The sequence below is a fragment of the Arachis duranensis genome, chromosome 9 (genome assembly GCF_000817695.3).
Source record: "Arachis duranensis cultivar V14167 chromosome 9, aradu.V14167.gnm2.J7QH, whole genome shotgun sequence".
Lineage (NCBI taxonomy): Eukaryota > Viridiplantae > Streptophyta > Magnoliopsida > Fabales > Fabaceae > Arachis > Arachis duranensis.
Window position 1 is genome coordinate 98,785,055 of NC_029780.3, and position 10,117 is coordinate 98,795,171.

General features: G+C 38.2%; 1 non-coding gene across 1 annotated transcript; it reads right to left on the reverse strand.

Moving 5' to 3' along the window:
* Positions 1-1,846: 1,846 nt before the first annotated feature.
* LOC127742064 (small nucleolar RNA R71) lies at positions 1,847-1,954 on the reverse strand. Its single transcript, XR_008003251.1, has one exon. It is a non-coding gene; the product is annotated as a small nucleolar RNA R71 (small nucleolar RNA).
* Between the last annotated feature and the right edge of the window lie 8,163 nt (positions 1,955-10,117).

Consider the following 10,117-nt stretch of genomic DNA (forward strand, 5'->3'; position numbering starts at 1 on the left):
ATAAATAATCCCAAAAAGTACTAAGAGAGGGGGTTAAGCAGTTAGGAAGCTAAGTGGTGGAAAAGAGCTTTTAGATTTACTTTTCACTTCATTATCTTTCCCATCTTGAGTACTTTTCTCTGAGTTTTGAGTAGCTAAATTCCCTCTCATTGAGAGAGGGAGCTCTGTTGTACTTGATGGATTAATGATAGTGAATTTCTTCTTCTCTTCATCTTCTCTTTGATTTCCTAGAAGGAATTTCGTTCTTCGTGATTAGTGTTCAATTATCTTGGAAAAGAGATTGAATGTAAAATGGGTTTCATGGGAACCTTGGAAAAGGAAACATGAAACCATGCTAGAAATCTCTTCTCACACTTGAATAGGATCTGGGTTTTGGTGTTTGGATATGGTGACATATAATCCTCCCTCAACTTAGACCTATGATGATGTGTGGTATAATCAGAGACCAAGCATATCTCTCTTCATGAGCAATTAGACCAAAGAATTGGCTATTAATCAAGATCTGAGAGATTGAGTCACCAAGGGTTTGGGACTCAAATCAATCATGGTTGCCAAGAGGTCAATGAGTTGTATGATTGAAGAGAATATAAGCTGGATTTAATCCAAAGAGACAACATCTCCTGATCTCAATGAATTCCCTTATTCTTATCTTCTACATACTTTATAGCTTTCTTTTATATTCTGCAAATCCCCATTCCCATTTATAATTAAGTCATTTAAGTTTCTGCCCTTTACATTCTTGCCATTTCCATTTCTGCACTTTACTGCTTTTCTTTACTTTTGAGTCATTTATAATTCTATCCATTTATAATTCTGCAATCACAATCTATTCTATTTAGCTTGACTAATTCACCAATTGATTAAAATTGTTCAAATCTACCAATATCTGTGGATACGATCCCACTCCACTGTGGGTTATTACTTGACGATAATTTTGGTGCGCTTGCCAAAAGAACGGATTCATCATTTTTATATGGGGAGTGAAATCCGGTCATCAAGTTTTACGGCGCCATTGTCGGAAATTGGTTTGAATTTGACAATGATTAAATTGATTGGAGAGCTAGATTAAGCATTTTAATTACCTTGTTATTTTTCTTCTTTTTTTATTTGTTCTTTAAGTTCTTTTTCCATTCTAATTTCTGCCTTTTCTGCCTTTTTTAGTTATCCATTGTCCATATTTCCATTCTTCTAACTGTTTGATTAATTGCATCAACCAAGTTACCCACTAATCTTAACTAAGATGATTCTTTCACTTGTCCTCTACCTGCTGTTTGTTGAATGTATGACAAGTAGAAGGGGAGAAACTTCATCCTCCTTCGATAGTGAACCTGAGAGGACCTTCCTTAGACTAAGAAGGGAGGCTAGAGGCAAAGGCATGGTTAGAGAGGAACTAGTAGAGGAAGATTTGAGAACCACCATGGATGACGAAGTGCAAGACAATGTAGGAGGAGATGCTGGCAATCATGTTGGGCAAGAGAGGAGAGTCTTAGGCTCCTACATTAACCCAAATCCAGGAAACTGTGGCAGCATCATTCTGAAACCAACAATCCATGGCAACAACTTTGAGTTGAAACCTCAACTCATCACACTTGTCCAGAATAACTGTTCATATGGAGGAGGTGCCCAGGAGGACCCAAACCAATATCTCACTAAATTCTTGAGGATCTGTGATACTGTAAAGTCCAATGGTGTACACCCTGACACCTACAAGCTACTTTTGTTCCCTTTCTCACTCAGAGATAAGGCAGCAAAGTGGTTGAGAGCATTTCCTAAGGAGAGCTTAACCACACGGGATGATGTTGTAAACAAATTTCTAGTAAGATTTTACCCTTCACAAAGAGTCAACAGGCTAAGAGTTGAGGTACAAACTTTCAGACAGCAAGATGGTGAAACACTCTATGAGGCCTGGGAGAGGTTCAAAGATTTGACAAGGAAATACCCACCGGATATGTTTAATGTTTGGGTGCAACTACACATCTTCTATGAAGGGCTGTCATATGAGTCAAAGCAAGCAGTAGATCATTCTTCAGGAGGTTCACTCAATAAGAAGAAAATCGTTGAAGAAGCCATAGATGTCATTGAGACTGCGGCTGAGAATGAGTATTTCTATGCTTCAATGGATGCCCTGTTAGCCCAAAACAAAGTGATTACTGCACAACTAGCACCCCTGACCAAGAAGATGGAGAATAATCAAGTCTCAGCCATTCAAGCCCAAGCCCCTCAACAAGAAGGAAATGCACCAGAAGTTGAATGTGAATAGGAGCAAGCTAACTATGTGAATAATTCTAGGCCACCATATGATCCAAACTCCAAGACATACAACTCCGGATGGAAGAACCACCCAAATTTTGGGTGGAGAAACCAACAAAGCCATAACCAATACCATAACAAGTCATACCAATCCAACCAATACAACACTCACAACCCCAACCATCAATCAGGCAACAATTGACCCTACCACAATTCATAAAAGACATCATACCATTTCACCCAGCAAACACACAACAACCACCATCAAGACACATCAACGTCAACCATGCAACTATGTGAAATCAAGAGCAACTTTGAGAGAGTAGAGGCTGCAATAGCACAACTATCATCACAGCTTACAGGAGCCATTTCCACCCTTTTGGAGAGACAAACATAGGCTGAAAGGAAGATAGATGCCAATCAAGAAGAATACAGATCAAATCTGAAGAATCAAGGTGCAGCAATCTCAAAGCTAGAAGCATAAGTAGGGATTTTATCTAAGAAAATCCCAATGCCCACACATACATTTCCCAGTGATACCATGGCCAACCCAAGAGGTGAATGCAAGGCCATCACACTTAGAAGTGGGAAAGTTGTAGAATAAGCAACCCTAAGCCAGAGTAATCATGAAGAAGAAGCTGCAGAAAAGCATGGAAACAAGAATGAAGAAGAGACCTCTGTCCCATCCTCACCAAAGCCAATCTTGAAGCCTTATATGCCAAAGGCACCATACCCACAAAGGCTGAGGAAGGATGAAAAGGATGGCAAGTTCTCTAGATTCTTAGAGATCTACAAAAAGCTCCAAATCAACATACCATTTGCTGAAGTATTGGAGCAAATGTCACTTTATGCCAAATTTTTGAAGGAGCACATGACAAGAAAAAGGAAATGGGGAGAAAAAAAGACCATAGTGCTAACTGAGGAGTGTAGTGCAATCATACAAAAGAAGCTCCCTCAGAAAATGAAAGACCCAGGGAGTTTTCAAATCCCTTGCATCATAGGGGATATCAATATTGAGAAAGCCTTGTATGACCTGGGAGCTAGAATCGATCTCATGTCCCTAACCATGATGAGGAGGATGAAGATTGAGGAAGCCAAGCTAACAAGAATGGCACTCCAATTGGCTGACAGAACATTCAAGTTTTCACATGGGGTAGTGGAGGACTTATTGGTGAAAGTGGGAGAATTCATTTTCTCAGCTGACTTTGTTGTGCTTGATATGGAAGAAGAGGCTAACACATCAATCATCTTGGGAAGGCCATTCCTAGCTACTGCTGGAGCCATCATTGATGTGCAAAAAGGGGAACTAGTCTTGAGATTGCATGAAGAGAAGATGGTCTTCAATGTCTTTAAGGCAATGAGTTACCCCAAGGAATCCATAGGAGAATGCATGATGGTGGACGAGGGGTTTTGGAAGAAGAACAATGTGAAGGAACTATGGAGTTAGAGCAACAAGCATCAAGTGGAGAACTACCACAAGGAACCATGGAGAATTCAATCATGCTGAACCACAAGGACAACAAGGAAGTAGAGGCACCAAAACTAGAGCTGAAGACCTTACCACCAAGCTTGAAATATGCGTATCTGGGTGACAACAACACCTATCCAGTGATATTGATTCAAGCTTGAGTAAGGAGCAAGAAGAGGAGCTTATCCAAATGCTGAAACAACACAAGGATGCTATAGACTGGACACTTGTAGACTTAAAAAGAATCAGTCCTTCAATGTGCATGCACAAGATCCTACTTGAAGAAGGTGCTAAGCCCTCAAGACAACAACAAAGAAGGCTGAATCCAACCAGGAATAAAGTGGTCCAAAAAGAAGTGTTGAAGTTGTGGCAAGCAGGGGTGATTTACCCCATCTCAGACAGTTGATAAACCCCATTTGTAGGGTTTATCTTGTATTAATTTTAAGGGATTTTATCACTTTTTACCCACATTTATCCATTGAAATAGCATGGTTTTGTATATTATCCTTTAATTGTGCTTAAGAGTGAAAACATGCTTTTTAGGTCTTAAAATAGCTAAATCCAATTCACCTTGATTCCATTAGATGCCTTGATATATTTGTTAAGTGATTTAAGGTTTAGGAGGCAAAGATTGGATCAAGGGAATGAGGAAAGAAAGCATGAAAAGTTGGAGAACTCATGAAGAAATGAAAGAACCGGAAAGCTGTCAAGCCAACCTCTTCGCACTTAAACGACCATAACTTGAGCTACTGAGGTCCAAATGATGCGGTTCTAGTTGGGTTAGAAAGCTAACATCCGGGGCTTCGAAACGATATAAGATTTGCCATAGTTGCTACACGTATGGTGGCGCGCACGCGCATAGTACGCGCACGCGCCGTTGCTGCCACCTGGTTCACTTAAAGCAAAACGTGGCCAGCGANNNTCTATTCTTTTGTTGTAATTTCCTTTATGTTGTTCTTGTGTTTTTGTTGTAGATCTACTTTTGTTTCTCCTACTTTCTTCCAATTCAATTCAAGGTAATTCATAATAGATGTGTTTCTTTTGATTGTTGTTATTAATTCTTTTCAATAATTGTTGTTAGATTCTACTCTTGTTATCAATTTACTATGCTTTTCTTTTGTACCCTCCAAGTGTTTTATGAAATGCTTGGTTGGATTTTAGAGTAGAATTTTATACTCTTGGCTTGGAAAGGTAACTTAGGAACTCTTGAGTTACTAATGTCCAAGTAATTAATGATTGGGAGCCATTTACTCTAGTTCTCACTAATTGAATTAGTGGAGAGTTAGGACTTATGGACTAGGATTAATATAGTTCATTTGACTTTCCTTTACTACTAGTTAGAGGATGATTTAATGAGATTAATCCTTGCCAATTCTCATATTGTGGTTAGTGATTAGGATAGAGATCCTTGACCACCAACCCTTGCCAAGACCTTTTTAGGCCTTAGTTTACTTTCTTGCCATTTATCTTTCATGCTTCATATCAAAACCCCAAAATAACTCACAACCAATAACAAGACACTTTATTGTAATTCCTAGGGAGAATGACCCGAGGTTTAAATACTTCGGTTATTAATTTTAGGGGTTTGTACTAGTGACAAACAATCTTTTGTATGAAAGGATTTTTGATTGGTTTGGAAACTATACTTGCAACGAGAATTCATTTATGAAATTCTATACCGTCAAAAATCAAATCATCAACAGTCCTTGGGTAAGCCCTGTCCAAGTGGTGCCTAAGAAGGGAGGGATCACTGTGGTGTCAAATGAGAAGAATGAACTAATACCTACCAGAACAGTGACCGGATGGCACATGTGCATTGACTATAGGAAACTTAATGAAGCCACCTGAAAAGACCACTTTCCCTTACCTTTCATGGACCAAATGCTTGAAAGACTCGCAGGACATGAGTATTACTACTTTCTGGACGGTTACTCTGGCTACAACCAAATAGTTATAGACCCCAAGGACCAAGAGAAAACCTCATTTACTTGTCCCTATGGAGTTTTCGCTTATCGGAGGATGCCCTTTGGATTGTGCAATGCATCTGCAACATTCCAAAGGTGCATGCTCTCCATTTTCTCAGACATGGTTGAGAAGATCATAGAAGTATTCATGGATGACTTCTCGGAGTTTGGGAATTCATATTTTGATTGCCTTCATCACCTCGCCTTGGTGCTAAAAAAGTGCCAAGAAACCAACCTTGTTTTGAATTGGGAGAAGTGTCATTTCATGGTAACAGAAAGGGTGGTTCTTGGTCATAAGATCTCAAAAAGGGGCATAAAAGTGGACAAGGCTAAGGTGGAGGTGATTGAAAAGTTACCCCCACCTTGCAATGTCAAAGCAATTAGAAGTTTTCTAGGACATGCTGGCTTCTATAGGAGGTTCATTAGAGACTTCTCCAAGGTTGGCAAGCCTTTAAGCAACCTACTTGTCTCTAATGTACCTTTTGTTTTTGATAATGAATGCATGCTAGCCTTTGAAGAACTTAAGAACAAACTCTTCTCTGCGCCTATTATAGCACCACCATGCTGGGATTTACCTTTCGAGTTGATGTGTGATGCATCAGATTTTGCTGTGGGGGCTATTTTAGGACAGAGGAAGGACAAATTGGTGCATGTCATTTACTATGCTAGCAAGGTCCTCAATGAGAATCAAAGGAACTATACCACCACAGAGAAGGAATTACTCACCATTGTCTTTGCTTTTGATAAATTTAGATCATATCTTATTGGCTCTAAAGTAATTGTAATCACTGATCATGCAGCACTCAAATACTTGCATACCAAACAAGAATCCAAGCCCAGACTAATAAGATGGATCCTGCTACTTGATGAGCGGATAATGTATACGCTTTTTGGCATTGTTTTTAGGTAGTTTTTAGTAGGTTCTAGCTACTTTTTGGGATGTTTTTATTAGTTTTTATGCAAAATTCACATTTCTGGACTTTACTATAAGTTTGTGTGTTTTTCTATGATTTCAGGTATTTTCTGGCTGAAATTGAGGGACCTCAGCACAAATCTGATTCAGAGGCTGAAAAAGGACTGCTGATGCTGTTGGATTCTGACCTCCCTGCACTCGAAGTGGATTTTCTGGAGCTATAGAACTCCAAATGGCACGCTCTCAATTGCGTTGGAAAGTAGACATCCAGGGCTTTCTAGAAATATATAATAGTTTATACTTTGTGCGAGTTTTGATGATGTAAAATGGCGTCAAAACGCCACTTCTCTGCCCTATTCTAAAGTCAAAACGCCATAACTGGCATTAAAGTTGGAGTTGAAACGCCCAAACTGGTATAAAAACTGGCGTTTAACTCCAAGAGAAGCCTCTACACACGCAAGGCTTAATGCTCAGCCCAAGCAGAAACCAAGTGGGCCCCGGAAGTGGATTTCTGCATCATTTACTTATCTCTGTAAACCCTAGTAGCTAGTTCAATATAAATAGGACCTTTTCTATTGTATTAGGATCTTTTGATCAGTTTTATGCGATCTTAGACTTTCATGGGGGCTGACCATTCGGCCATGCCTGGACCTTCATTACTTATGTATTTTTCAATGGTGGAGTTTCTACACACCATAGATTAAGGTGCGGAGCTCTGCTGTACCTCGAGTTTTAATGCAATTACTACTATTTTCTATTCAATTCAAGCTTATTCTTATTCTAATATACTCATTCGCACACAAGAACATGATGAATGTGATGATTATGTGATGCTCATCACCATTCTCACCTATGAACGCGTGACTGACAACCACTTCTGTTCTACAAGCAAAGGCTAGAGTGTGTATCTCTTGGATTCCTGGCTCATGCGTGTTGATTGCCTCTCCTGATAACAGAGCCTTCAACCCCTTGAGATCAGAGTCTTCGTGGTATAAGCTAGAATCCACTGGCAGCATTCTTGAGAATCCGGAAAGTCTAAACCTTGCCTGTGGTGTTCCGAGTAGGATTCAAGGATTGAATGACTATGGCGAGCTTCAAACTCGCGACTGTAGGGCGTAGTGACAGATGTAAAAGGATCACTGGATCCTATTCCTACACAATCGAGAACCGACAGATGATTAGCCGTGTGGTGACAGTGCACATGGACCATTTTCACTGAGAGGACAGGAGGTAGCCATTGACGCCGGTAAAACCCAACATAACAGCTTGCCATGGAAATGAGTAGGAATGATTGAGTGAAGACAGTAGGAAAGCAGAGAGTCAAAAGGAACACAGCATCTCTATACACTTATCTGAAATTCTCACCAATGAATTACATAAGTTTCTCTATCTTTATTTTATGCTTTGTTTATCTTTATATTTTTGAAAACCCATAATCACTTTGAATCTGCTTGACTGAGATTTACAAGATGACCATAGCTTGCTTCATACCAACAATCTCCGTGGGATTGACCCTTACTCACGTAAGGTATTACTTGGACGACCCAGCACACTTGCTGGTTAGTTGTACGGAGTTGTGACAAAGTGTGACTCACGTTTGAGAGCACCAAGTCTTTGGAGCCGTTGCAAGAGGATCACAATTTCGTGCACCAAGTTTTTGGTGCCGTTGCCGGGGATTGTTTGAGTTTGGACAACTGACGGTTCATCTTGTTGCTCAGATCAGGTAATTTTATTTTATTTTTAAAGCTTTTTATTTTCAAAAAAAATAAAAAAATAAATTATTCTATGTTATTCAGAATTTTTAAGAATGAATTCCAGAATTTCATGATGATATGTTGAAGTCTGGCTGGCTGTAAAGCCATGTCTAATCTTTTGGACCGAGGCTTCAATCTATTATCACAAGAGCATGTTGGTTCCTATCAATTTAGCTATTGTATGTCTGATTTGTATCCTAAAGCTTGGCTGGCCATTGGCCATGTCTAGTGTTTTGGACCGAAGCTTTCACTGAAAGCTTGGCTGGCTAGTTAGCCATGTCTAATTCCTGGACCGGAGCTTTAGACTAACATTGCATGATTCCTGGAATCCTTATTAAAAATTTTGAATATATTTATTTTCTTTTCAAAATAATTTTCGAAAAATATATACAAAAAAATCATAAAATTATAAAAATCTAAAAATATTTCATGATTCTTGTTTGAATCTGGTGCCAAATTTTAAGTTTGGTCTTAATTGCATGAATTGTAATTGTCTTGCAATTTTCAAAACACATTCATTGTGTTCCTGATGATCTTCAAGCTGTTCTTGATGAATTGCGTTGTTTGATCTTCATGACTCCTTGTTTTGCACTGCATGATGTTTTACATGTGCATTCTTGCAAAGCATATGGCCTAAACATGAGAAAATTCTAAGTTTGGTGTCTTATATGTTTTCTTTTATAGAAAACTAAGCTCTTGATGTTCATCTTGATCTTCAAGATTGTTCTTGATGTTCATCTTGACATTCATAATGTTCTTGCATATGTCTTGTGTTTTGATCCAAGATTTATATGTTTTGACTCATTTTGCTATTTTTCAAAAATTGAAAATATATCTTCTTGAATAAAGGATATAGCAAAATGAAGTTCCAAGAACAGAAAGCAGAGGATTTACAAAGAAAAAGCTGGGCATTCAAAACACCCAGTGAAGAAGGAAAACTGGCATTTAAACGCCAGCCAGGGTACCTGGTTGGGCGTTTAAATGCCCAGTGAGGAAGGAAAACTGGCGTTTAAACGCCAGCCAGGATACCTGGCTGGGCGTTTAAACGCCCAAGAAGGAAGAAAAAATGGTGTTTAAACACCAGCTAGGGTACCTGGCTGGGCGTTTAAACGCCAAAATATGCAACAGCTGGGCGTTAAACGCCTACAACACGCAGCTCCTGGGTGTTTAACGCCAGGATGACACTAGGAGGGAATTCTGTTTTCAAAATCATATATTCTTCAAATCTTATCTTTTTCAATCATATTTTTTTTCAAAATCATATCCTTTTCAAATATTATCTTTTTCAAGCTTATCTTTTTCAAAATCATATCTTTTAAATAATATCTTTTTCAAAAATAAAATCTTTTTCAAAATTTTCAAAAATCTTGATTCAAAAATTTCAAGTTTGTTACTTTCTTGTTAAGAAAGATTCAATATTTGAAATTTAGAATTATATCTTTTAGTTTCTTGTTAATCAAGTCATTAATTTTAAAAATCAAATCTTTTTTTCTCTCATCTTTTCAAGCATATCTTTTAAAGCATATCTTTTTCAAAATCATCTCTTTTTAAAATCCCTTATTTCAAAAATCGTTTTCTAACTTCTTATCTTTTTCAAATTTACTTCTTATCTTTTTCAAAACCACTTAACTATTTTTTTTCACTTCAATTTTCGAAAACCACTTCCAATTTTTCAAAATTTAATTTAAAATTTATTCTTTTTCCCTCCTCTTATCTCTTTCTATTTAAACACTAACATTCCTCTTCCATTGTCAATTCGAACTCCAAC